Raw genomic sequence first — 21,971 nt, forward strand, 5'->3', positions numbered from 1 at the left:
CATCTTGCCATTTCAATAATTGTAAAGTGGGACTTTTCAGTCGTTCCGTTCTGGTGCTGCAAATACAGGAGCACAGACATCTTTCTTGATGTGGTTTTTGATCAGTAGTGATCTGAACTCATTGCTACTGTACTAAACTCGGTTCCATTGTCACTTCAGGGTGTTTTAATAGTTCCATATGGTGCTGTGTCCACCAGATATCTCATAGCTTTGTGTAACACTTCTTTTTCAGTAGGTGCAGCTGTATTGCACCTCTGCAATTGTCAGCGAAATATGTCTGATAATGAAATCGTCCTTTAGAAACTGGGTTGATTGGATCACTAGTTTTAGTCTTTGTTTGGCCTTTGGATGAGGATTTCTATTCCTGTGTTATGCAATTTTTCTTAATGCACAACTGGGCAATTGAATTTATCTTTTATTATTGATGTGTGTTCCATTGACAGTTGATTCCGTTTGCTGTAGTAGCTAATAGTTGCAGTGACCCATATTTCTGTGGCAAATTTGCAGTGTATGTATGTGAGCCTCCACCAGGCTTAACAGTGTTGAGTGTGTTTGTTTGGTAAATAAAATAGCTTGGAAGTACCTTCAGCAGTTGCAAAGGTACTTCCATGTTGTGTGAAAGATAAACTGTGAGTCTGTGACCACTCAGAATAGTTTCCCACACAGACTTATTATGTCACTGAAATTTAGGTATGAAAAGTGCATCATTCATAGCATGTAGAGATAAGTCAGATGTTGCCAACACCTCGTACTAAACTTTCTGATACCATCCATTTGCAAGTTGTCGATGGTGACTCTGGGAGAAAAATCCTTGAAATTAACAAATTTCCTGTTATTTTTCTCAATATATGTTCCACAGTCATTGTCAACCAATAGCAAGTCGTCTTCCGCATTCAGTTTTGTAGCCCATTCAGTAAAAGTGTTGCCTTGGGGAGGGGGCAGTTAAACCTTTGTTGACATTTAAGTTTGTCTGCAGGTTCTGCAGAACACTTTAGCCTACCTATAGTGTCTCTGGTGGTAATTTATATAACCTGTAGATGTAAAGTGAGTTATGTATTAAGTGAAATGTGCATCAGCTTTTTCATTTGCCAAGTTGGCATAGGTACTAGACCTTCCAAGTGGTATGTAGGCATTACTTAAGATACTTGCAGTGTCTCTTCGGCCCCTAGCTGCAACCCCTTTCATTCCTTTTACTGTACCTCCTTTCATATTTTCTTTCTTTCATCATGCTTTCCCTCTCCTAACAGTTGTTTCACAGTACAACTGTGAGGTTTTCCTCCTGTTACTCCTTCCAAACCTTTTGCTGTTAATTTGTTTCAGTGCTGAATGCCCTCATAGGTCCCAGCACTTGGCCTTTGGCCAAAATTCTATATTCTATCTATCTGTCTATTCTGCAGTGTTGTGTTGCTGATTTGTGGTATTCATAAAATTTCTTTGAATGCTGAGGAATCTTATTACCTCTATTTACACTATGGTTTGCTTTGCATTTATATGTAAAATAACTATTCTTTCCACACTTAAAAAACCTTTGAGAATATAGGCTTCTAATAGGAATACAGTCAACCTTGTTTGTTGTCATAACTCTATTTGTACCTGATATATCCTTGAGTCTATCCTCATGGTTAGGTAGGGCTATTTTTAATTCTTTGTATTTACACGGAGGGCTATGTTGATTTGCAACACCTATAAAACTAGCATAGGCTTGTGGCAACCCACCAAAGGTAACAGTAACACACAAACCATCACTCAGAGTTTCACCTTGTCTCACAGCACTTTCAATCCTTTAACTCTTCGTCTTTAACCAGATATTTTATTAGCCCATGTGAGACTCCATCTATATACATAAACTATCTGTGTAGCTTTTGATAAATTAAAGTCATCTGGGCATTCGTTAGCATATTTTTCAAAGCTGGATGGAACTTGAGATACAAAGTGTGGCCTTGAATGAATCCTCCCATATGTCATAATTATTGGGATTGCCATCAAAATGTTGTAGCAGTAATTTTGGGCCCATAACCTGTAAAGGTTGTGGCCATAGTTTAGATGATATGTACAATGAATTATTTGAATTCTAAATAATAAGTGATATGAAAGATGACAGAGGTTTGGTGTGTGCAGGTGAATATATTTGTTTTAAAACAGTAGGTACAGAAACTACAGCTGTTTGGTGTAGTATAAAAAATATTCAAATAAAAATCAATCAAATAACATGACTATAGGGTAAACTTACTTCATTCTTCTGAAAGGAATAGTAGGTGATGAAATACATCATCAGTAAATAAAAATGTATAATCAGAAGATAACATTGTACCATTTAAAGCAAATACACATATGACTTCATAAATATGAATGTATTGGTCAATAATGAATGTAAAAATGTGAGGCATATTTCATTATATCTAACAGGTATTTCTTTGAGCCAACCTTCAGTAGTAAGCTACTTTTTCAATTTATCTGTCCTGTGGACTTTTGTTTTTATGCTGCATTTCCAAATGCAAAACTTGCTCTGAATATGGAGTTTATTTGGGCCTGTTGTGATAACTGCTTATTGTCAAAATTGATGCAGACTGTAATTCATCAAAGTAAACTTACTTAATTCGTTTCTCATCAAAGTAAACTAACTTAATTTGTTTCTCATCATTTCAGATCACCCACGCAGACTCATCACTCCAGATTACCCACGTAGAAATGAAGAAAACTTTGTGCTATCTTAAAAAGCAGAATGTCAAATAGAACACCAGAACACATGTGCTATCTTTAAAAGCATAAGGTCAAATAGAACACCAGAACACAAAACTTAAATGTTCATGATAGTTCCTTAAATGGGTATGATTTATATTCCCCTATTTTGCTGTTAAAACCAATTGCTTAATTATATAACTCCACTTGCACCAACTAAAAATTGAAAAGTAAGTCCACTGCTACCCAAACATAACATTTGAACGTCATATGATAACCGTCACATTCCCAAATAGCGTACACCAGTCATGAGCAAACTATGAATTACGCATTATGAAAAAGCAATACAAGAGCGTGAGCGAGAATGATGGACAGACGAACATCTACATGGACGAGCACTGATAGGGATAGGGCTTCTGTGACGACGGAGTCTTGATGAACAGACAAATATCTACATGGACGAGCACTGACAGGGCTCCTGGGACAATGGAGTCTTGCAGCACAGATGTGTGAGCTAGAACGAGATACGTCTTTCAAAGGCAAACATGAACAAGAAATTCGGCAAGGAGATAAAGGCCAATGTTGAGTGTACATACACGTGTGTGTGGAACACTCCACGTGCAAGGGAGAGCTGCAGAAACCAGGTAGGAGCTGATCTTTAGAAGACTTTTCCACACAGGACTTCTTGATAGGAGCCTTATCTTTCCTATGAACCTGCACAGGATGACTGGGGGAAGACAAAACCACTGAAGTATTTCACTTGGAGGAAACCTGTCTGGAATGGCCCACCAAAGGCCATGAGCAGGAGAGCCACGTACGTGGACAGATGATGACAGAGAGGAAGATACCGAGATGGTCCTATGACTTCTCTTGTGAGGAGCAGCAACAGAGTCCCTAATCCTCCAACACAGGAGCATCATGTACATGGACAGAAGATGGCGATACTGAGAAAGTCCTATGACTTCTCTTGTGAGGAGTAGCAACAGAGTCCCTATTCCTCCAACGCAGGAGCAGGAGCATCATGTACGTGGACAGAAGACGACAATACTGAGATGGTCCTATGACTTCTCTTGTGAGGAGTAGCAACAGAGTCCCTAATCCTCCAACGCAGGAGCAGGAGCACCATGTACGTGGACAGAAGACGACGATACTGAGATGGTCCTATGACTTCTCTTGTGAGGAGCAGCAACAGAGTCCCTAATCCTCCAACGCAGGAGCAGGAGCAGGAGCACCATGTACGTGGACAAAAGACGACGATACCGAGATGGTCCTACGACTTCTCTTGTGAGGAGCAGCAACAGAGTCCCTAATCCTCCAACGCAGGAGCAGGAGCACCATGTACGTGGACAGAAGACGACGATACTGAGATGGTCCTACGACTTCTCTTGTGAGGAGCAGCAACAGAGTCCCTAATCCTCCAACGCAGGAGCAGGAGCACCATGTACGTGGACAGAAGACGACGATACTGAGATGGTCCTATGACTTCTCTTGTGAGGAGCAGCAACAGAGTCCCTAATCCTCCAACGCAGGAGCACCATGTACGTGGACAGAAGACGACGATACTGAGATGGTCCTATGACTTCTCTTGTGAGGAGCAGCAGCAGAGTCCCTAATCCTCCAACGCAGGAGCAGGAGCACCATGTATGTGGACAGAAGACAATGATACTGAGATGGTCCTATGACTTCTCTTGTGAGGAGCAGCAACAGAGTCCCTAATCCTCCAACGCAGGAGCAGGAGCACCATGTATGTGGACAGAAGACGACGATACTGAGATGGTCCTATGACTTCTCTTGTGAGAGAGCAGCAACAGAGTCACTAATCCTCCAACGCAGGAGCACGAGCACCATGTACGTGGACAGAAGACGACGATACTGAGATGGTCCTATGACTTCTCTTGTGAGGAGCAGCAACAAAGTCCCTAATCCTCTGTCTGACTGGTGAAGACTGAGGGCCTGTTACGTTTTGACACATATGCACCTCTCTTGAAAAACGATGTCAACTCTGTCTACAACTGCTTGAACGAGATGGTCCTAGGACGTGAAGTTGACCCTAATCCTGCTGAGCAGCAGTACACCATTGACAGGACGAAGACGACGATAGGAATGGTCCTAGCTCTTTGTGAGGAGCAAAGAATGAGGGACTGGGTGAAGCTGCCTGTTAGATTTGACACATATGCACCTCTCTTGAAAAACAGTCAACTCTGTCTGGACTGTTGAACGAGCCGGAAAATGACCCTGATGCATAGTACACCATTGACAGACACAGGAACCAAAGGAATCCAAGCAAGTAAAGATGGGTAGCTGCAGATCTGGGAACTGTCATGGTGGCCGAGACAGGAACGTGTGAAGTTGGACAACAGGCCACCCAAGGTTGGCCTAACGACGCCTAAATGTCCGACATCTGCGCATCAGCTCCTGAAACAGATGATGATGATGGCACTGCGTCTGTACATGAAGAATGCTACTCAACAGAAAATGATGTAAGCCTAATAAGAGTTTTTGGTCCAGCAGAAGCATCATGGAATAAAGGGGCAAATTTTGTAAAGTCGTTTATTATAACAAATTTAATTGTTAATTAACAATAAACTATTTTAATCACGAAAGAAGTTTCTTACCCCACAAACATTTCCCCATAGGAGGCACCACTAGCAGAGCTTTCAGCAAGTCACTGTAGATTAATGAATACTGTAGTAGCAAGAACTTGCTTCTTTGCAATACTGTAAAGAGAGAGAAGAGCTTTTGTCATGACATTTCACTAATATTTACCAACTCACAAACGAAGTAAAACTTTCAGAGTTTTCAGCAAGTCACTGTAGATTAATGAATACTGTAGTAGCAAGAACTTGCAAAGAAAGCAATACTGTAAAGAGAGAGAAGAGCTTTTGTCATGACATTCCATTAATATTTACCAACTCACAAACGACTGTAAACATGAGAGAGAAAAGAGCTTTTGTCATGACATTTCATTAATTTTTACCAATTCACAAAAGAAGTGAATATATATTTTACCAACCAACTCGTATACAAACAAATTATAGGCTAAGCTGTCATTACGCTGACCTTCACACTTTGGCTGTCTGCAGCCAAGCCTAATAAAGGCAATTGGCTCTCTCTGGGATATCATAGTCAGAGGTCTTTTTTCGTCAAGTGCACACAGGATAGCCTGCACTCATACCGTATATAACAACACAATTGAGATAAAATAACATACAATAAGTAAATTCGTAAAAATAACATACAATAAGTAAATTCGTAATCCATACAATAATTCAAGCATTTCAGCTAACATGCTTTTACAAAATAACAGCAACACAACTGAGAGAATCATTACTCTCGTGAATCCATAAAATAATTCAAGGTAATCATAAACTCACATTCTAAAAATCGTACAGGTTGCATTGATTAATAAAACTTGACAAACATCAACCGGAGCACATGAACAGATGACAGGTGTGGCACTGAGAGCTAATGGTAGAATAATGACCACATTTGCTAACTTTCAAGTTTAAAATGGAACTGTTATTCATGTGTTTCCAAATTATACAATCAAGGTTATTACAAGCTATGAAAGGTAAATTACTTTTCAAGGATGGAACTGATCAAGTCTTATAAAACTTGTAACATGCTCTCGCATTATGAAATGCTGCTAAATGATACTAATTCCTTGAAAAGGGTCTTGCTTCTTTGGCAGTCCTCATATATATATAAAAAGACAGGAGATGGAAAGATACTCAACCCAGACAGCAGATTACCTAGCTTGAGTAGTGGTTAATAAAGTGAATGATCTGATTAAACTCTGGTGTAAGTGGCTATTCCACTGTTAAAGTAAAGAAGGATACTGTACTGTTCATAAGTTAGATGCAATTTTACGTCAGAGGTCTAAAAATGAAGCGAAATTTCAAGACTGAGATGACTTGGGTTCATGATGAGATAGGGAAATGAGGACAAAGACTTAAATGACATAGGCTTAAAAGCTTAAATGCCATAAAAGGAATTCTGAGAGAAATTGCAGGCATAACAGAGTGGATAGAACAATTTATTCTAATTCTGTTAAGGGAAAATCTGGTCTCAAAATGTAACCGATGACGATGATGACGATACCAGTTATGGAGCAGTTATGTGAGGATACAAGAGGAATCAGTTACAGAATGAATGATTATGATCACTTACATGAAGAAATACTCATGCAGACAAGTGCCACAGGTAGACCTGAGATATTAGAACAATTCAACTGACCATATTACAAAGAATGGACAACAGGTTGTAAAAGTGGAAAACAAAATCAAGGTGCATAAGGAGGCCACAGAAATAAATCTCCAAAATATATGAGAAATAAATCTCCAACATATATGACACAAATAACATCCCCATGTGCACTTGGGTATACTTTACCTATCTGTCCTTTCCACATATCCAGGTCAAAGATGAAATTTGCCTCTAACTTATGTGGCATAAAAATATCAAGACTTGTAAAAAAAGGAAAGGTAGAAATTGAAACTAAATAGTATAACTGAAGATCAAGATGAAAAGATGGTTTTAATCTGCACATACAGTAAGAAAATTAACACTGCAGAACCAGAAACGACTTTTCATAAATTTAGGGGAAAAAAGATTATTTTGAAAAACTGAGAAAGCCCAAAACAAAAATTTTGGGTAGGACACTGGGTCAGTTCCAATGAGGTGATGTGAGGGGAAGAACAACAGTGATCCTTTGTGAACGTGAAGTACAGTATTACTGCACTGTATAAAATGGAACCACAGAAACCGCTCTGCAAAGAGCAACAGGTGACCCTTTGCTAATATGAAATAGTGTATTGCAGTATAAAATGCATATAAGATCAAAAGGTGATCTACATGAAATAGAGTATCACAGTATAAAATGCAACTACAAGAACTACTGTACATATGATTTGGCAACTCACAGACAGTAAGTGGTTTGACAAACAAGACCTGAAAGGTGAAAACTATGAGCATGATTGGCTGGATGAGATACAGTGCTTCGTATCTTGGTAACAGACCCTTTACTAACAGACTTCTCCGGATAACAAAACGGAGATACATATAAGCTGGTAAAATCAACAAACAAATTTACAACAAACACTGTCTGAATTTAAGTATAAGAACACCAGTACTACACAAGATAAATATCCTTGGAAATAACTCTAAAATATCACATAGTCTGCTGGCCTCTCATAATGACCAGATAATCTAGCCACAGGTACTGGCTGTACCCAAGAAACTCATCTACAACTACTCTTATAACAATGTGATTATATTCATTTGGAAAGTTCTTTTTGGGAGTCTTGATGTATCTTTCACAACACCTAAAAAGCAACACTAGGGCACTGGTGACTATATATCCAGCTTATAAAAGTTTTCTACAGTATTTCTTAGCTCAACTGAATTAAAATGTAAGAATAAAGCAAAGAACACATATATGCAGACCAATAAGCCTTTCAATTTTACAACGATTCCTTCCAAGCACAATCAGACCGTTCAAGCAGCAGGGTTCATATTACAAATATAACTGACAGGCATACTTAGGACATACAGTACAGTAAACATCCCATCCCACCCCCTAACCTACCTGCATCCTCTAAACACTCGTCAGTCCTTCACTTGCTAAACATCTTCCAAAACATGAGCTGACCAGACCAGCCAATCCACCTTCTCACCAACACACCAAATCCTCATCAATCCACATCTTTTATACCCTACCTGGGAGGTAGGTAATACTACAGTACTGTACTTCCAAACCACTGGAAGTCATGCAGTCAAAACCCAACTTCACTTGGAGATATAAGACAGATCAAATACATCTTTAGAGCAAACAACTAACACTGCCCAACTAAGTTTATCATTACACAGAGTGATGCCTTCAGCAAATGCATTATTCATATGCATAACACACATTATCCACAGCTAAATGCTACTATCCTAAAAGAAGGGAAAATCTCATAGTAGTCCTTTGCACTACATTTAAATTAGCAACTTAAAGGCTATACAGTACTGTATTTCCTCCAGCAGTAAATAATTTATGCTTTTCCCAAAATACCAAAATATTTCCAGCATCAAAAGAATCCAGCAGAACTATCCGTACCTTACAACACCAAGATCATCTTAAAACAGGTGCCCAGCTTTGTTGGTGTTCCCAGTGTTACCAATGATGAGAGGGAAGACCAGACCAATCAGAAATGGTCAAACCACTTGCAGAAAGACATCGCGCAGACCTGATATCCCCCTTCTCCAGAATAATCTACTCTCAGAGAGAGAGAGAGAGAGAGAGAGAGAGAGAGAGAGAGAGAGAGAGAGAGAGAGAGAGAGCCAGCTACATAAATAAAACCAAAGAGCCCTCATTTCTGAGATTTCATCAAATCAACACCATTGCTTACCGAAGAAATTAGCAGAGGCAACTAAGAAAATTTTAAAAAACTACACGAACATAGCTATGACACAGTCATATCCAATACATTCAATGTGGTACTGAAATGAAGACAAACATGATATTACTGTGCTTTTAAAAGGAAGATCAAAGTGATCTGGGAATCCCCAAAGATCACTAGGGAATGAACCATACAATTACAGACAAGACAAAAAACAGGATGATTTGGACATTCTAAGTCCCATTAAATAGATAATATGCATGGCATGCTTAAGGCCTCTTTCAGAACATAGCTAGACTCCAAAGATATAAACTGCAGACAAAAAACACTTTGACAGCCTTTATACCAACTTATCGTCGCCCTGCAGTAGCGTATACAGTATTGGAGAAATAAAATCAAGATACACTGTAACAAAGTCCACATGGGCACTACACAGAGGCAATACTGTAACAAAATCAAGATACACTGTAACAAAGTCACATGGGCACTACACTGTAACAAAATCAAGATACACTGTAACAAAGTCCACATGGGCACTACACAGAGGCAATACTGTAACAAAATCAAGATACACTGTAACAAAGTCCACATGGGCACTACACAGAGGCAATACTGTAACAAAATCAAGATACACTGTAACAAAGTCCACATGGGCACTACACAGAGGCAATACTGTAACAAAATCAAGATACACTGTAACAAAGTCCACATGGGCACTACACAGAGGCAATACTGTAACAAAATCAAGATACGCTGTAACAAAGTCCACATGGGCACTACACAGAGGCAATACTGTAACAAAGTCCACATGAACACTACACAGAGGTGATAAGATTTTTACACGAGTTTACACTACCAATTTGTTAAAATGTAAATTATATGTGCAGTAGCTTATACAAAGACTGATATACAGTACGTCACTATATTCATGTGAAGCCACTGTATAGTATAATAATAAACCATAAGGTCACTGATGCCTGTAACTCAAGATATGTTAACCATTAGGAAAAACACAAAAGGTCCCTTACAGCAGACCCTTTATATCCAACACTAATTCATAACCACAACTTCAGAGAAACTTTCCCAATCACGTCACTGGCAACCCAAAAGAAAGATACTCATCAGAAACCCACGCACCAATGCCATGGGTCCTGCTATCCATCAGTCACTGCAAAAAATAATCTTCAAAAAGGAATGTCAATACAGACTTCATACAGATCTGGGACACAGGGCAAACCACTAATGAGAGCAATAAATTAGGCACAATGCCTTTCAACACATATAAGACTTAAACTTCAAGTTGTTTTCTATAGAAAGACACAAAAGATTTTCTCAAAAAGCAGTTACTCAGAAGATGAGAAGGCCTTTGTGGAGACTACTTTGAGTCAGAGTGTGGCTTGGGGCTGAAGCTTTTTGGAAGTGTTAACCTTGGCCTCAACTGCATTTATTTTCATCATTCTACTATCATTCAGCCCTTTGGTCTCATCCCACCCAGCTGTCCAACTCCTTCAACTTAAAACATTTTAGGTCCACCTTGTCAGCACAAAAACTGTACAGATATTGTGTGTTAAAGTACTTCAAAAGAATTAAAAGCAGCAACAGTGAAGGATCAAGATTTGGCAGCAGCTGTGATGGAAGAGTCTTCATTTACCGATTAGTATTCATTACCACTATAGTTACAGCTAATTACCGCCAGCGTAATCCCACACTCAGGCACATACTTATTTTGTCAGCTCCTCAAACTTCAAGATTCTCAGGATATTAGGAATGAGGATGTTGGTCCTATGACACCCGTCTTCACAGAAGTCTATTTGCTTGTAGCATCCACTCTAGTCTTCGCTGTAGTATGAAATATGGTTGATACATATTCTGCTGAAGGTTCCCTCAAGCTACAGTATCTGAAAAGATTTTTTCCATATCAGGCACCTCAGTCATGGTTAACTATCAAGAAAAGTTTATTTGAATTTTGTTATCTTTTAACAGAAAAATAATCATGAACAGGTATAAATTAGTACTCAACACTGCAGTACGTATTTCTTAGTGACAGCCTAACTAAAAGGCAGAGTACTACTTCATCACAGCATTAATATCCCATTCACTCCTATTCCTCATAAACCATCCCTAACTCTTACTCAAACTGGAAATCCTGCTACAGTATTTGTGTATTCTCTTACAGCTTCATTACAAAGTACTATAGTGTTTACCAGAGATTTCTCAGACTTTTTTTTAACAATACTTTGCTCATACATAGACTGAATACTATACAATACTTTATAGAAGTAAGGTTATATAATATCTGTAAGAAAAGTCAGTACCCTAAATGGAGATACTGTGCTGTGAATGTAATCCTGTATGGCACTACAAATGAATGTTTTATATAAGTAGCACTTCCATTATTAAATTAAGTCACTTTTAGCAATTACCATAATACCCTGTATACTGTACTGTATTTAACATCTGCAGTAGAGGACAGGAATTCAGCATGCTTCTGTCTTCAGTTATAACTGATAATTAAAAAAAAAAAAAAATTCTGAAAATTAATTTTCAACAATTATATACAGTAAAAGCTAATTATCTCATTAAAAAATTGTGTACTGTTTAATTCACTCCGATCACGTGACTGAAATTATAAAGCATTGTTGCAGTTCATAATTACTGGAAATTCTCAAAAATTCACTAAATTTGTTCACTATTTAGAGAAGTTTCTATCAAGTATGAAATAAAATGTGGGCAGATGAAGAAAAAATTTAAAAACTAAAATGAGGTTACGTAAATATACAAAGCAAAATATTTACAGTACAGAAAAGAGAGTTCCCAACTCTCATCCATTTTGAAGGACGATCTGGAGTTAGGAAAGTAACCTACACTGAATTCTGGAATTCTGTTCATTTTTAAACAACATATCCCAAATCAATCATTTTCATAATACACTTACACAAAACCTTTATTAGATTGATCAAATTCATACCATGCCTTGATGTGTAACCAGTGTGCCCTTACAAAGTTTCAGGCCAGAAGAACGGACACTAAAGTAAAATAGGGTACTCAATTTTGTGAACATGAAACTTACAAATGCTCCTCTAAGTCCATACAAAAATCAGATCTCTCGTTTCATACAAGCTGAACTGTTACTCTGGAAAAAGGCAATAACTCAGAATTCTTCAGTAATGTTCAACTGAAACAAGGTAAGGTACTCTTCCTAGACTTGTAAAGCAGTGCTCTGAACTGCGCGTTTAAAGATACAGTGGCTTCTGACTCGGAACCTCTCCCTCTATAATTACACAGGTCCTCCTCTTCTCATACCTCTACTAGATCACACTTACCCAGACTTTGGAGCAATAAAGTAATCATTACAAAAGCATTCCTCATCCCAGCTGAAAGAGTACAACACAAGGTGGAAAATACAGACAGCATTACCTTGGGAGAAGCCCACTCTTCTATCCATCGCGTGGATCTCACTAATCTGTTTAGCTGTTGCTAACGCTACAAGAAACAGTGTCTTCCTAGTCAAATCTCTTAAAGAGATTGAACATAATGGCTCAAAACAGGGGCCTGATAACCATTTAAGCACCACATCCAAATTCCATGGAACTACTGCAACCTCTTTCTGTTTATATGTATCAAATGATTTGATAAGGTCTGATAAATCATGGTGGGAAGAGAGATCTATCCCTCTATGTCGGAATACCGAGCCCAACATGGCTCTGTATCTTTAATCGTCGGAGTAGAAAGGCCTCTGTCGGTCCTCAAATATAGCAGAAAATCTGCTAATTCTGCCACAGATGTTTGAGAAGAGGAAACTCTGCGGCTTTTGCACCTATCTCCAAATACTGCCCACTCTGCCTGATAAACTCTGTCTGAGGACTGATGTCTGCATTTGGCAATAGCTTGCGAAGCTGCTCTTGAAAAGCCTTTCTTCCGCAGGATTTCCCTGACAATTTGTAGCCTGTTAGGGCCAGAGAAGACAACCCCTGAGAAACTGCCAAAAGTGGGGTTGTTTGAGCAGATGAGGCTTTTGAGGAAGTAACCTCGGGAAGTCCGAGAAGGTCTGGAAACCACTCTTTCGTTGGTCAAAACGGAGCTAGTAGGATCATTTCTAAACTCTGGTGCATCCGAAATTTGTTTAAAACTTGCCTCACCATACTTAGAGGTAGGAAGGCATAGCGGAACTTGCCGAACCAGTTTTGAAGTATGGCATCTGTTGCCCATACCAAAGGATCTGGAACTGGCGAGCAAAACAGGGGAAGACGGTGGTTTCTGGAAGTCGCAAAAAGGGCGAGAATTAGGGTCCCCACAGTTTCCATAGATCCAGACATATTTGCTGATCTAGCATCCACTCTGTGGGTAGCACCTCCTTCTAGTGACTCAATTCATCCACCAGAACATTTGGCTTAGCTTGTATGATGCATGTTAAAAGGTTCATCTGGTTTTGATCCGCCACCTTTTCAAAGTGAAATAAACTGCACTATAGACATTTATGAAATTGGAAACAGTCAGTCTTAGAAGAGGGAGTTATCTAGTTATGAATAAACAAACAAAATCAAAAGTTATGCTGTTAGTTCGATTCAAGAGCATTCTACCCCTAGAGAACAATATGGCCTAAGAAACAAACAGATTCAGGAGCATTCTACCCCTAGAGGACAATATGGCCTTAAGAAACAAACAGAGAAGGAACAATATGACACCAAATGGGAGTGACCAAACCAACAGGGTCATACAGTGTTTATGTAACAGAGGTTAGGTCGGTAAATATTTCTAACCTTAAAACAATCGTAATCAAGACTGTTGCATAAATACCACTACCTTAGAGGTCTTGAAATCTCAAAATGAATAGCTGTGAATTCCCCTCACCCATAGCATGCATTTTTTTGTAATACTGTATCTGTAAGTTTCATAAATATTAACCAATAAGTCACACCTCTGAACTCAGGTTTAAGACTGTGTGGCATCACCTTTTGTTAAGAACACGGCCACTGTTCCTGGATGTAAGACCCACTTGAGGAAAAAAGAAACCCAAATCCTGTTTCATACCCACATAATAACAATTACAAAGTCAACACAACAATTACACAAAGTGTTTCCCAAGAATACTTTCTAATATGCAACTCTCTCCAACATTACAGTTTTATTGCATTTCCTATAGATGACAAAACCAATAATATTTTACAGCAATCTTCATTCACCCAAAGAACTCCACTTAGCCTACAAACAAATATACTGCAATAATTTCCGTCCCTCACCTAAGTAAGTTATTGAAAAGAATCAAGCATTTTATGAAGTTCACATTTTCATGTTGTCTTCACTTAAAAACTTCTATTGGCAACCCTTGGGTAGAATGCAGTGTCGGGGGGGGGGAGCTATGTTTCCATGAGTTCACCTCCTAGCAACTTGCATAGAATAAAAATGATTCTACATGCTGTAAACCAATCAGAAGCTAACTTATCTGGTCAATTTCTGCAATCTGGTGATCAGCAATTTTGTCTACGGTAAGCATAAAAAAGTGCTGCTCTTCCATAGTTCTACAGGTGACTGTCATGTATCATCCTGATCGGCCCATATCCAGGTCACTGGATTTTTTAACCTGTCCAATCATAACCTTGGATGTCCCAGAAGTCTCGCTAGGCCTACTGGTTTTTTGAAATCCAGCCAATAAAATTCAATTCTCATCAATACGATTCTCAAGCCATGCTCCGATCCAATTCAGTCATTCTTTCTTCTTGACACCTCCACAATGGAAGGACATGTTGCCACTGTTTATTGTGAAATCAAAATTATGGAAGATTAGAAGACTATTAAAAAGCCTTTATCTGATTTGTTAAAATTTTCTAAACTACTTAGTAAACTTCATTTTTCCTACCCCTGTTCCACGTGTAGTGTTAAAACTATGAAATTTACAAGTGAAGGAGCACCTCCAAAACACAGGAGCTGCATCATATATACCCTTTTCTATACTGTTCAGCCAAAACATTTCATTAATAAACTATCTCTTCCTTAGAATTAACTCATCGATTTTAATTTAAACCATTGTTGCATTTTGGACTTTAAAACATTTTCCAGTGTTTTATTCTTTTGATGAATGTCTGATATTTTTGTCTGGAAATGAGTACTTTTACAGATAACAGACCCCACCCTCATCTTCTACTATTTTGGGACCACAGTGGGAAAGCAGGGTTTTGGAGCAGGGAAAAACACAAATCGAATATGATACAATAACCTTAATCCCATTGATTGCTCTCACACAGATCAAGGTAAGCTTATGGAATGTTCCCAACTAATATCATAACTAGGATACCCTAGGTTAAATTTGGTTGGAGGAGGTTAGGTTATTTGCAAACAATACAATATAATACACTTGGGTACTGACTGGGTACCTTAGGTTAGATTTGGTTAGGGGAGCTTAGTTAGGTTATTTGCAAACTATACAATACACTAGGGTATGGAGGTACCCTAGGTTAGATTTGGTTACGGGAGGTTATTTGCAAACGAAATGAACATCAGAAATGTTCAAAGCACACATTAAAATATAGGAAAATTATATTTTCATGTCAAAAATGTGATTATAACAAAATTATACCAGATTGTTATTAGGGTAATCCAGATGGTGGGGGGGGGGGAGCAGATGACTGAAGAGCACAGCTCCAAAGGTGGGTGCCGCAAACTAAAAACTGAATTTACAAGCAGGCAAGGCCCACCACTGACAGCCATTGAGCCCATTCATATGCAGGAACGGAAAAGCCGGAAATTGGACTCGTAGTTACAGATGGGGAATTAGCCAAAGATTTCCCCAGTCTTGCTTCATTAGCCTTTACTGGCCCTAACAAACGGTTTTTGGCTTCAATTTACCTGTGGTATTCTTTTCCCTTCTTTCACCCAAATTAAGGAAGGCCTTCCATAGGAACCACCTAAGCCTAGAGACCTTCCTTCCTTCATAAGGCAAAAATGAGACATTAATAATAATAATAATAATAATAATAATAATAATAATAATAATAATAATAATAATAATAATAATAATGGAGAAAAGAGCCGAGAAAAGTCTAAATGAAGGGAATCAACCTGACCTAATCCACCTCACACCAAACCCTCCATATAGACATGTTTTCGTCTTCATTTCCTTTGCACAAACGACCTTGCGACATTCTGCATTGAAATCACAACATCATTCTCTGAACATGTCTTACCTTAACAAAATTGAACAATGAATATTAAAGGGCGCTTCCCTCAAAACATTCACGTACTCTGGAGTAACCATTACGCTCTCCTTCCCTTATGTTCCAACAATAAATATTTCTGCCGAAGCCAGTGTTGCCACCCACGCCCTGAAAATCGTTTTCCCCTACATCAGAGGTGATTTTCCCCTACTTTCCCCCTACGCACCACACGCAATGATAGGATAGATGAAAGTGAAGTATTGCATTTTAGTTTCAATTCCTACTGAAAATAAACATTCCAAATTTTAGGTACAGAAAAATGAACACAGTTCATGAAAAAAATGTATGAAAATTTAATGCATTTATAGCAAGTGTTAATAAATGGAAATTATCTTATAACAAAAATATTGAATCAACACTAAGAATCAGTCACATAACTTTCTTTATTTTAAAGAGGAAAACTTAGATTTTACCAGAAAAATTTTAAATATATAAATGCACAAAAATTTCATTGTTTTATTATAAAATTCGTGGACGTAAAACAGTGTTGCCTTTAATCAGTGAGAAAGGAAGAGGGACTCTCCTCAAGTAAACTATGAAAATAGCCTACATTTCTAAGACAGATGTTAATGCATTTATAGTAAACGTAAATAAATGCCAGATTCTTCTATTAGAAAAAGCATCGATGTAACATAAAAAATCTTTTAATCTCTAAGAATCTAACTAATTTCAGTCTGTATTTTTTTCAAAGTACCTTGACTTTGTAAGGCAATTAAAAGAAAGATTTTTTATAACTATCATTGCAACAGCATTCAATTCTGCTTTAATCCTACAGCCATCCTTTAGGTCGATAAGCATAGTCATTAGCTGATTCGTAGTCACTCCTTTAGTAAAACGCATATGAGAATCCGATTCCGTATGACCGATGAGTTCCGATTGTCTCGTCACCAATTCCTTATCACATATTTTGCAATGAGCCTTTCCGTCGTGCTTTCCACCATAACCATCATAAAGTCCATCTCTCCTATTTCCATTCATTCCTATATCTTTAGGCACGGTAACCTTTTTCCGTTACTAAAGGCATAATTACAGTTAAGTATACCTTAGTTTTACCAGACCACTGAGCTGATTAACAGCTCTCCTAGGGCTGGCCCGAAGGATTAGACTTATTTTACGTGGCTAAGAACCAATTGGTTACTTAGCAACGGGACCTACAGCTTATTGTGGAATCCGAACCACATTATAGCGAGAAATGAATGTCTGTCACCAGAAATAAATTCCTCTAACTCTTCATCAGCCGGCCGGGGGAATTGAACTAGAAATCCCAAGACAGCGTCTATGTGATTAATAATAAAGCTCCTCTCACAGTCCTTATCAGGAGTCCTTATCAGGAACTGGCTAGTCTGAAGCTAAACTGAGATTCAAAATCACAAGTATGAACCTAGAACAAGATGTTCCTTAGAATTAGCAAATACCGAGTTTTAATATTATCATTGTTATGTTGGACTGTTTAATATTTTTCATGGATACTATTTATATTATAATAATATCATTTCTATTTCTTTTTATCTAGGGTTTTGAAGAAAAACACAATTATAAGGGGAATAAGTCAAATTCCCCTATATACCCCCACACGTAGGTCATTTTCCCCGTAGGTTTCCCCTAACCCCTACGGACACCAGATTTCCCCTAACCGCAGGGGAATCCTCCCTACCAGTGGCAACACTGGCCCGAAGCAGACTCGATTTTCCAGAATTTTTTGCCGTGATATGGGTAGGATTTCCTTTATAAAAAGAGAATATTTTCGATAATTTAAATTCATTACTTCTATGTTGTTATATAAGTTATACGTCGCATATTATTAAATTTGTAACCCTTCTTCCAGATAAGGCTCTTCCCATTCCTTTTGAAGGACCATTCTCTTAACCCTTTGATTTCGGTTGTAACGTATACGACGCATTTAATAAACTGGCCCGGAACACTGTTGTGTCGTATACGAGCACCGGTAATTTCCTTTTATGTGAAGGACTGATGATTGAAATACTGGCCTCTTTTTCTTGATATGGTAACAGTCTGTCAGTTGCCATACAGTGAATTCATATAAATTCACGTGTTTCCTAAAATTCATTAGTCTTCATCAAGATGTCACAGGAGGACGGGTCAAGGGTACGACATCCTCGAGTTGACCGCCGGCAGATCGAGAGAAGAGCTCTCGACGAGGATAACTATTTTATAGACCTTCTCGACTCATTTTCTGGATATGAAAATGAATCGGATTTAGAAGGAAATGAAATGGATAATTATGGTCCTGGTACAAGAGACAGTGATGAAATATCAACCGACAGTGAAAATGACGAAAATCTGCCACCTACAAATGAAAGCCAAGGTGTCAAAAGAAGGCGGAGACAGCGAAGTGACCCAGGTGATGAGTGGGAGGCTGCCAGCAATTTCAGCCCAGAGATTTCATATTTGACAGCAGTGGCAGTGGCATTACGTCGAAATGTAATGTGAATGAAAATTCAAAGGAAGTAGACTATTTTTTTGAATTTTTCGACAACGAATTTATGGGGCTGATTGCTGAAGAGACAAACCGTTATCAGAGATTCCTTGTTGATACACTAGAGATGCAGTGCCAAAGTATTTGCGAAAATTTGCTCAGGTTACTGTGGAGGAAATGATACGGTTCCTTTGTGTGATTATGATCATGTCGCATATAAGTAAACATCGCATCGTAGATTACTGGACTACGCTTGAGACATTCGAGACAAAAAGGAGTGAGAAGGCTGATGGCAACGGACAGATTTCTTTAAATTCTACGGGTTCTACATTTCGTTGATAATTCACAGGAAACAAGCCCAGATAATAAACTAAAAAAATTAAACCCGTGCTCGACAGTGTGCGTAGAAAATTCCGGGAAAATTTCAACCTTTCCAGGATTTATGCATAGATGAAAGTTTAATGTTATGGAAGGGAAGGCTAAGTTTCAAGCAGTACATTCCAGATAAAAGAAGTCGATTTGGAGTGAAAATATTTGAACTTTGTGATGCCAAAACGGATTATATTGTCGATTTTATAATCTATACTGGAAAAGATACAGAGATATTGGTAGATGAGGATCTAGGGTATCTGGTTCTGTGGTAAAACATTTATGGCCTCGCATCTCGGAAAACATCACATCCTGTATTTCGATAATTGGTATTGCAGCCCAAAACTGCTCAAGTATTTGGGCGACAACGAAACAGGAGCATGTGGAACAGTCCGGAAAAATAGGAAATTTATGCCTAAATTTCCTGATGTGAACAAATCTGAGATTTCGTCTCAAAACTGCAATGGAATATTAGGTTTAAAATGGCAGGATAACAGGACAGTGTATATGTTATCTTCAGTACATGAAAATATAATGGTAGACTGTGAAAAAGGTGTCGACCAGGGGAATTTGTGCAAAAACCTGCATGCGTTGTTGACTATAATAAGAAAATGCGGATTGTGGACAAGAACGACATGCTTATTAGTTCTGTGAAGTGTATCCGTAAAACCACGAGATGGTACATAAAACTATTTTTCCGTCTGCTTGATATGATACTAGTAAACTGTCATCACTTGCATGGATTTGTTACTGGCAAGAAAGGGTCATATTTACAGTTTTCTAAGTCAGTCGTTCTGCAGTTGATTGAAAGGTACCCTCCAGCACCTAACAAGATAATTACCCGCACCGTAATAACGCAGCCAAGGCGGCTAACAGAAAGACACTTTCCTGATCCAGTTCCCTCAACAGAAAAACAACTGCGACCTAGACTAAGATGTCGTGTGTGCTCGCATACATCCCGTAGGCCCAAGAAAGGCCAGCAGACATATTTCATGTGTAAAGACTGCAAATGTAGGACTATGTGTCGCTCCTTGTTTCAGAGAATACCACACACTTCTGAATTACTAGAATTCTGTCGTAAAAGTTTTGTCAAGATTATTATGTTCAGCTTATTAAATATTCAGATTCATAACCATTTGTTATTCACATTGTTTGATTTCATTCAACTTATGTCATAAAAGCTTCTTCCAATCATATTGAGTCTTATGTGTTTATACATTTTACAAAAAGATTTTTGTAAAAATAAATGTTGAAATTCATCCGTATTATAATTTTCTTCATCAAATTATGGCTTTAGTCTTTAGTGAGAGAGAGAGAGAGAGAGAGAGAGAGAGAGAGAGAGAGAGAGAGTAAATTACTATTTTGCGTTTAATGTTCCTTTTCTGTCCTTTGAAGACTGGATACCATAAAATATAAAATGAGTCGGATGTAATGTAAATCTGATAATCATGGTATTGATGATTTATGATATATGAGAATAATAATAACAATATAATAACCGTTACCATGAGATTAATGAATATAGACAATGTTGTTATTATTATTATTATTATTATTATTATTATTATTATTATTATTATTATTATTATTATTCAGAAGATGAACACTATCCATATGAAACAAGATTCACAGGGTAACTAACTTGAAATTGTGTTCATTCGAGTGAAATAACAGAAGGTAGTAGGAAATACAGAAAGAGGAGATCAGTTATTAGAAAACAGATGTACTAACAATAAATAAATAAAAATGTAAACAAAGTATTAAATACAAGATGTATTGCATAAGGGTAGTAATGCATTACATTCACTTGAACTTTTGAAGTTCCGTTTGCAACACATCCTCAGTAAAGAGGCTGTTCCACAGTCGTAAGGCGTGAGGAATAAAGGTCCCCTGGAACTGAAAAGTTCGAAGGCGAGGTACATTTACTGCACATTGATGCTGCTGTTCAGCGAATCTGGTTGCTCTCTCAGCAGCAACAGGGGATCAGGGATCAACTGAGAATGTGAAAGATATGTCAAAAATACAACTTATGAAAAAGTGACAAACAAGAGACCATCCGTCTATAGTCCAAGGCATAGCTGCCAAAGAAACCTTCCACCTCGAACCACTCTAAAAGATATAAATCTCTGGCAGAAGCAGACATCTCCCGGAGAACAGTATCCTAGTAAAGGAAGGACAAATTACCTAAAAATGTTGCACTGATTTAATCACTCATATAAGTATATGAGGACTTAAGAACAATACCCAACTTTCATGCGGCATTTGCTGACATTTTCATTAGATGTTTCTCAAAAATAAGATGTAAGTAAACAGGTACCACTAGAATAATTGAAGGAAAAGAAAAATATCTGTAGAAAATTATAACAGAATAAAATGATCTACAAAACCTTACAACTTCCCTGAATATTGGTTCAAAAACAATTGAACAAATTCCAAAATGTTAGTGATTAAATATATATATATATATATATATATATATATATATATATATATATATATATATATATATATATATATATATATTATATATATATATATATATATATATATATATATATATATATATATATATATATATATATATATATATATATATATATTACGGTGTGGCTAATCATTTTTTGTAACAGGAATTTATCCAATTTTTTTATTTTTATAGGGATAGGTGTGAGTATGTGTTTGTATTTTACATACACACACACACAAACATATATACATATATATATACACTCATATATATGTAATTAATTGTATATATTACACACACACACACACACATATATATATATATATATATATATATATATATATATATATATATATATATATATAACTGAATCACGAGAATATGGAACGTGATGAATATATAAATAAAGACAATTCCACGAAGGA

The 21,971-nt window shown here is 37.5% G+C and overlaps 1 protein-coding gene and 1 long non-coding RNA gene across 4 annotated transcripts in view; one reads left to right on the forward strand and one right to left on the reverse strand.

The window, feature by feature from the left end:
- Positions 1 to 5,282, forward strand: part of LOC136843393 (cytolytic toxin-alpha-like) — a 37,771-nt gene extending 32,489 nt beyond the window's left edge. For 2 of the 3 annotated variants that reach the window (XR_010854543.1, XR_010854541.1), the window contains exons 3-4: positions 2,647 to 4,748; positions 4,926 to 5,282. The gene's annotated coding sequence lies outside the window, so the exon portion shown is untranslated. Of the gene's footprint in view, positions 1 to 2,646 lie in introns of all 3 variants that reach the window. The other variant, XR_010854542.1, reaches the window with a different exon arrangement.
- Positions 4,979 to 16,348, reverse strand: LOC136843394 (uncharacterized). Its single transcript, XR_010854544.1, has 4 exons — positions 16,244 to 16,348; positions 10,784 to 10,960; positions 5,295 to 5,396; positions 4,979 to 5,094 (listed from the first exon to the last, which is right to left on the reverse strand). It is a non-coding gene; the product is annotated as an uncharacterized lncRNA (long non-coding RNA).
- Between the last annotated feature and the right edge of the window lie 5,623 nt (positions 16,349 to 21,971).

The sequence above is a fragment of the Macrobrachium rosenbergii genome, chromosome 11 (genome assembly GCF_040412425.1).
Source record: "Macrobrachium rosenbergii isolate ZJJX-2024 chromosome 11, ASM4041242v1, whole genome shotgun sequence".
In the NCBI taxonomy this organism is placed as follows: Eukaryota; Metazoa; Arthropoda; class Malacostraca; order Decapoda; family Palaemonidae; genus Macrobrachium; species Macrobrachium rosenbergii.